Source organism: Hordeum vulgare, chromosome 3H, assembly GCF_904849725.1.
Source record: "Hordeum vulgare subsp. vulgare chromosome 3H, MorexV3_pseudomolecules_assembly, whole genome shotgun sequence".
Classification (NCBI taxonomy): domain Eukaryota; kingdom Viridiplantae; phylum Streptophyta; class Magnoliopsida; order Poales; family Poaceae; genus Hordeum; species Hordeum vulgare.
Window position 1 is genome coordinate 586,949,168 of NC_058520.1, and position 6,900 is coordinate 586,956,067.

General features: G+C 46.3%; 1 pseudogene; it reads left to right on the plus strand.

The window, feature by feature from the left end:
* Positions 1–5,564: 5,564 nt before the first annotated feature.
* LOC123442121 lies at positions 5,565–6,639 on the plus strand (annotated as a pseudogene).
* Positions 6,640–6,900: the final 261 nt, after the last annotated feature.

Below are 6,900 nucleotides of genomic sequence, written 5' to 3' on the forward strand. Positions count from 1 at the left end.
AGGATTAGATGCGGGACAAAATCAAGAATATCGCCTTACTTTATTAGTAGGTAATAGATTAATGACCATGTGTACTATAGCTTTTAATATTTTTGTGATAAAAAAGCGACTCCATGGACCGACTTCAAAGCTAAGATTTTTACTAGCGCAAACCTTATAAATTTATGTCATACCCTAGTCCACCTGATTTGCGGAAGATTCTATAGCTCTAATGCCAACGATATCCTAATATCCAGCTAGTAAATTGAAGATTTGCTTTCATTTGGCTCTGTTCTTGTTCATGGTGTTCTCTTATATAATTTTGTTGATGGTGTTATCTCCCTTCCTCATCAGTCTTATGTTCTCGTATATAATTTTTTCTATCAAGCACTTTTTCATTTCCATGTGTAATACTTTTGGGATCACCTCCAACGGACGTGAGAGCTATGAAGTCGTTGAGAAGCTAATCTTTGTTCTCAGCCCTGCTGAGAATTTAGTATCACATCCGCCATCAAACAAGAGCCACGTTTTTAGATAGTCTTGTTGGCAACCTTCTCAGATAACACATCTTGGCTCTTCTTTGGTGGTGGATGAGATATTGAATTCCTCTTCTCCGGCGGCCACCTTTGATTAGGTATGTGATGGTTTGTTTTCATCTGATGGGTTGTCATCTTTGCACAGGACCTCGTCAAGCGGAATCGGCGCCGGAGAGACGGCCGGGGGAGCGGTCGCTGCCATGCAACACCTACCGTCGCCACTTGCTTCAAAACCGCCGGGTTTTGCATCTGACCGTGGAGGGGGCCTCTTCCTTGGCCGAGGATCATGCTGCCCATGTCTTTCGTGGAGTCTTGTCGTCAAGGATTTGCGACCCTTCTACGCCATCAAGCCCCTTTTGTCATTTGTGATAGCCAGTTCTACGTTGGTGGCTTGGGATTCTCAGCTGCCAAGTAAGATTGTGGCACCGGTGGAGATGGGGTCGGTGCTCCCGGTGGTGGAACCCTCTCTTCTTACCTTGAGCTTGTCCCTTCTTCAGTAGTGCTGATGGAGAAGTAATGGAGATGGAGATGGATGTGATCTTAGTAAATCGTCTGTTTTATTTGGCGACTAGGGTTGAGGATGACTTACATAAGGAGCCTCTCTAGCCTCTTTGACGGGCTTCATTTAAGGGTTCAAGATGAGCCAAATCCTTTCTCAATCTCTTTTTTACGAGCCAAAAAGCTCGTGCGATCGAACAGGGACAAAAACAGTGAAGAATCCAGTCAGAAGGGCAACTTTGGAGTTGTGTGCACATCAAATGACCGCTGAAACAACCGCGTGATGTCGTTTGGAACATCGTCTTTTGTTATGACCTCTTCCGATTAAACGGACGCAAAATCATCATCCGAACTCAGAATTTGACGTTCTTGGGCTTGTTGGATTCATATGAACGGCATGATCCATTCCTGATATTGGATCTTGATTTATAGCACTTTGAAAAAAGACACTTTTCCCGACCACCGGAATGGCTAAGTCTGGCCCTTTGGCGACCCTGTATCAAACCCATCCTTGATTCTTTCATTGGGCTTTGTCCTAGGTTGCTGCAAAACACTTGTAGACACATAAAAACAAAGAAAACTAATAAACCACTAAATGTAAGATGCTTACTATGATAAGTGCAAATACCGGTAAACTTGCATAATGGACAACTATTTGATTCAATGAATCATGCTATATAATGAGAACATGCAACAAATGAACTCTAAAAATATGTAAACTATGGAGCCATCAACTATCCAGAATTAATCCACAGTACATGTCACGTGGAACAGGATGGATGATCCTCGGTACCAGCGGAGCAAGTCCAACGATCCAAACAGGAACATCATGATCTCGGAACCGTGAAAATAACTGTGATTTTAAATGGGACTGTTACCGCGCACTACACCTTATGTACGATGATGATGATCCATTACATCCTTGACATGAAAAATAGAATCATTACGATTTCGGGTGCAAACACACGGTAGGGGATACCACCGAACAAACAAACAACCGCAACAAGGAACAATCAGTGCAATAGCCGGGTTGATAGAAAAAACCCGACCACCCCCCCCGCCGAAAATGACCTCAACCATCATAAACGGTGACACAACACACATAAACGCATCCCTCCAACAAACAATGTCGACTTTGTGCTTTAGACGTTTAGACTTTTTTTGGGTTTATAGTTTATTTTTTCCTTTTATTTTATGTTTTCCATTTAATTTTTTATTTATTTCTAACATATTTTACGTTACTACATATACTGCACACATTATGCATATATAATAGAATTTCTCTTACAACCAATCATATATATATCATGACTTTCCTGTATGACCATATGCATACACATACATATATACAATTTCTTCTATAATTTGCAGATCATTACATGCAGGTATTATGTGTAATGGTATTACATATGACCTGCTCAATAAAAATCTCGCAATTTCCTCTTCATGTGCTATTATGCGGTCCTTTGGCAGGAGCCTATCCCGTATATCCGTCATCTTCAAAGAATGAGACCAATATGAATATATTATTTGTCTGTGTATATATATTAGATCATGATAAGAAAATTGTAAATAGTGTTAACGTAAACCCAACGATGTCTATCATCTTTGCGTCGTTCGGTCATAAAGTGAATGTTCTCGCAAACGTAGTATGCACATAAATTAGTCTCATGTTTCTGCTTCATGCACTTTCGAGAATAAAATTCAATCAGATAATAATCAAACATGATAATAGTATTGAAACTAGAATTAAAGAGATGCGCAACTACAATTAAAGAGATGCGCGAACGTAGAGAGTAGTACTTAATTACTAGATTGGACAGTCGCCATTTCAACTTTGGTTGCCATGCACCGGCTTCCTTTTTGATGAACTTTGTCCAAATCTTTCCCGCAAAGAAAATGAATAAATAAGTTGTTAATTACTTGATATCAGGAAATGAACTAGAGAGTGATAATGATTCAAATTACCTGTCGAGCATCAAAACCAGGCTCTTGTATTCAGTAGGGTCTTTACCTAGTGAGTCCACTGTTTCAACACTTCCCTCGTCAACTCTAATGATTAACAGGATCCAGTGGAAACCGCACACACGTTTATATAAGCGGGCATGCATAACTAATCAACTATATTTAACATCGAGTAAGCAAAAAATAGAATTTCTAGTATAAGATAGTAACACTCACTTGAAGTTGTAAGGAAATAGTATTTCTGTTATGGTATTTAGTTCCTTCAAAAACCTTAGCAAGTTATGCCCTGAGTCTTTGGCGTGGTTATTTAACGTAAGTTCATTAATGGTATTTGGATCAATGAACCCAATGTCATACACTTCGTCTCTTTTGCATTCAAAAATCTTCATTCTGCATAATAGCACAGAAAAGAATATAGTGAGGATAATCACAAGCAATGAACGAGCTAAGCTAGAGACTTCAATTACAGAAAGAAATCACTTACACACAATAGCAGCTGACGATAGTACAATCGAGTGCGCCTTGATTGAATAACTGAAAAAGTTCTGAAAACTCAATCCATAGCTCCTTTGCATGGAAGTAATGCTCTTGTTGGACGTTTATCATGAGCCAGTGTCGCCCTGCATTTACTTCTCTCTAGTACCACTCATGCAATTTGCGCATTTGTGTTGATAGAGCGGGGCCTCCTCAGACCCGATCAGAGGTTTCCCGGGGACATATTTCCATGCAAAATTTGTAGCAATGGGGATTCGCTCGATGCCTAGGAGTTGATGAATGCCGAGACCTGATTCTTTAGCAAAATCGTCGGTTGTCGCCTTATCAGTACTCACCTTGAGCGGTGGGGGGGGGATTGCACTGCCTGTTCTTTGAGCTAGGGAACAGTTTCCCCGCTTTTACTTGCCTTATATGATTTGCTAATAGAGCGTTCATAGTTTTCATATAGCCTTGGCGCCGGGGGTCGCTCTAGATTATGCAGAACGCGATCTATGGTTTCGACAGGTATTTTCTCCTTTGGCCGTTTCAGTGCGAAATGGGCCTTCATTTTCGCATGCACTATTAACTTGTTTTCCTTCTTGGTTGTATCGTAAGCCAACTTCTTTTTTGGCAGTAGGCTCTGTTTTCTTCTTTGGTGCTCTCTTCCGCTTTGGAGTCCGCGGACACGGCAGAGATCGATATTGCGGACTCGCGCTGGGCTCCGTCTCGGGGTGGGGTACTGGAGTTCGCTCACGCGGTGGAGATCGACATGGACTCGCGTTGGGCTTCATGATATCGATGTGGGGTAGAGTCGGCTCACGCGGCGGAGATCGACGTGGACTCGCACTAGGCTCCATGATATCGATGTGGGTATTGGAGTTGGTTCACGCGACGAAGATCGAGGTGTATTGCTACTCGGGGGGAGTCGGTGGCCTTGGCACCGAGTTTGGGAACACAATGCATTCCTTTCTTCATAAAATGACAGAATATGCGACCTCTCTCATTCTCTCCCCCCCCTTCACCTCCAGGAATGTCAAGCTCTAGTGATTCATATCACGACAGAACGTCATCCACCCTGACTTTAGCATAGCCAGCTGGAATCGGATTGCCATGGATGGTTGCTCCTCCGGGGCCGGCTTAGTTTTAGTCCGACAAGCCAAGCAGGCTTACGCTCGGAGCAGCAGCCCCAACACCTCACACAGCCGCCACGCTAGGGGCACAACCATCATCGCCAGCACCCAACAAAATCCGTCTCAGCGAGCCAAACCTAGTCGTAGATCGACCAGATCTAGCATTCCCCTTGCTGCACAACCGCAACCTCCATGTGCGAGAAAACTACCGTCGATCTGCGTGGAGACAAACCACGACCGGCAGCCACCGCATATCAGGTCCAATCCATGACGCGCAACCGCCATAGCAGGGAGCTCGGGCTGCCACATCCGAACTGGTGACCTGTCGAGACGGAAAACCTCCTCTGGTTGTGGAAGCCTTCATCACCAGAGCTCACTGCTCGGGAAGCCGCCATGCCGCGCTATTGAAGCCGCGGACCGCCGAAGATCAACGACGCACAAATCGGGGAAATCGAGCCTCGCTCCATCACTGAGCACGCGAGCGCGCGAGGAGACCCCCGCCGCCGCCTTCTGTCGGGCGGGCTTAGCCCTTGCTGGCATCCTTCGACAACGGCGAGGGGAGAGGAGGCAGAGGGATGTGGTAGCGGTGGCGGATCTCGGGGTCCGCCCGAGTCGCCGCAGGAGCGATGCGGGTTGGGTGGTGAAAGTGTATTTTGTGGTTTGGTCATTGCTAGTGGGATTACCAGTGATACAACATCTTTTGGATCAAAATTATGAGGTCTAAATGAACTTTTGAAATTGAATTATTCGGTTCATTTTTCTGCTAGAGAAATTTGGTTTCCTTTATGTTTTTGTCTTATTACGAGGAGTCTTTTGTCCACCTCCTCAACTCCCTTTGCCGCATTCCCTATAACAAAAAAAAAAGTCCATTCGCCGCAACTTTGCTAGGGTTGACGGTTCAGCTTATACTCCCCCAATAAAAAGGAGCTCATTCCCCAACTCGTCTCGTCCCTGGCAGCCGGAGCAGCAGCCGGCGGCGACCATGGCGGAGGCTGCAACAGCAGGAGCGACGACGCCCCTCCTACCCGGCCTCCCAGATGAGATCGTCACCTGGGAGATCTTCGTCCTCCTGCCCCCCAAATCCCTCCTCCGCTGCCGCGCCGTCCGCCGCGCATGGCGCAGCGCCACCTCCACCCGCCGTTTCCTCCTTGCCCACCACGCCCGCCAGCCCAACCTCCCCGTTTTCACCAGCGACCGCTGCCGTGATATCCTCGCCTTCGACCACCGCTCCGCCGCCGACGCCCAGCTCCATTCCGTCGCCCGGCTTGACGGGGACTTCTATATGGAGGCCTCCTGCGACGGCCTCCTCCTCCTCTCCAAGGTTGACTTGGGGAGTGGATCTCTTCGCACCTTCGTATCTGTTTGCAATCCGGTCACGCGTGAGCATGCCATCCTCGGGCCATTCTCGAACTTCTTCATCTTGGGGATGTACCCACACCGACCTACCGGCGAGTACCGGCTGTTACTGAAACGGTAAAGGTCTGCAAGTTGGCCGCTTTGTCTTTCCGTTTGGCTCCGACCAGCCACCGAGGTACATCGGGTGGCCGGAGATGGAGACGACATGCTTCACCGTAGCCACTGCTGTCCGGATTGGAGATAGCCTGCATTGGTATCCAGTGCATTATACCACAAACAACTCATTCCCGGTTACAATTGAAAGCGAGCTGGTAATAGTATTCGACACCATAGCGGAGTCGTTCCAGCACATACGTGCTCCAATCGTTTCCAATCCCACCAGCTCATTTTTGTTTGAGATGGATGATACGCTCGGCATCTGTAGCCAGGACAATGCCACAAAAATTATTGATATATGGCTGTTGCAGAACTATGAGACCCAGGTCTGGGACTACAAATACCGAGTCGAGTTACCAGTTGCAGAAATCAGGGGGAAGCTTGAAATTTCTGATAGACTTTGGGGAATGGAGTTTGTTTTGGTGGATGGTGGTGTGCTCCTGCTGGTCAGGATTGATCGCTGGCTGCTTCAGGTTGACAGTGACGGCAAATTGATTGCCATTTTCGATCATGGTTTTCGATCATGGTCGCCGAAGCCTCATTGAGACCGGACATCGGCTCAAACAAAGTCTAGTCAAGCATACCTTCTTTCCGGCTCTACAACGTTATGCTGTGAACGCTTCGCCTTTCATCTGATGGCTGTTGATGGAGGTGTTGCTTCTTTCTACCTGGCTGCCGTATCCTTGCGAGCGTCAATACCTATGAATTGGATCAAGTATGAGCCTGCTAGCTTCTTCCTTTTGTTTTGATATATGTAAAGTTGTGATCAGAGGCTCTGCCTGTCATGTTGTTGCGTGAAATCTAAG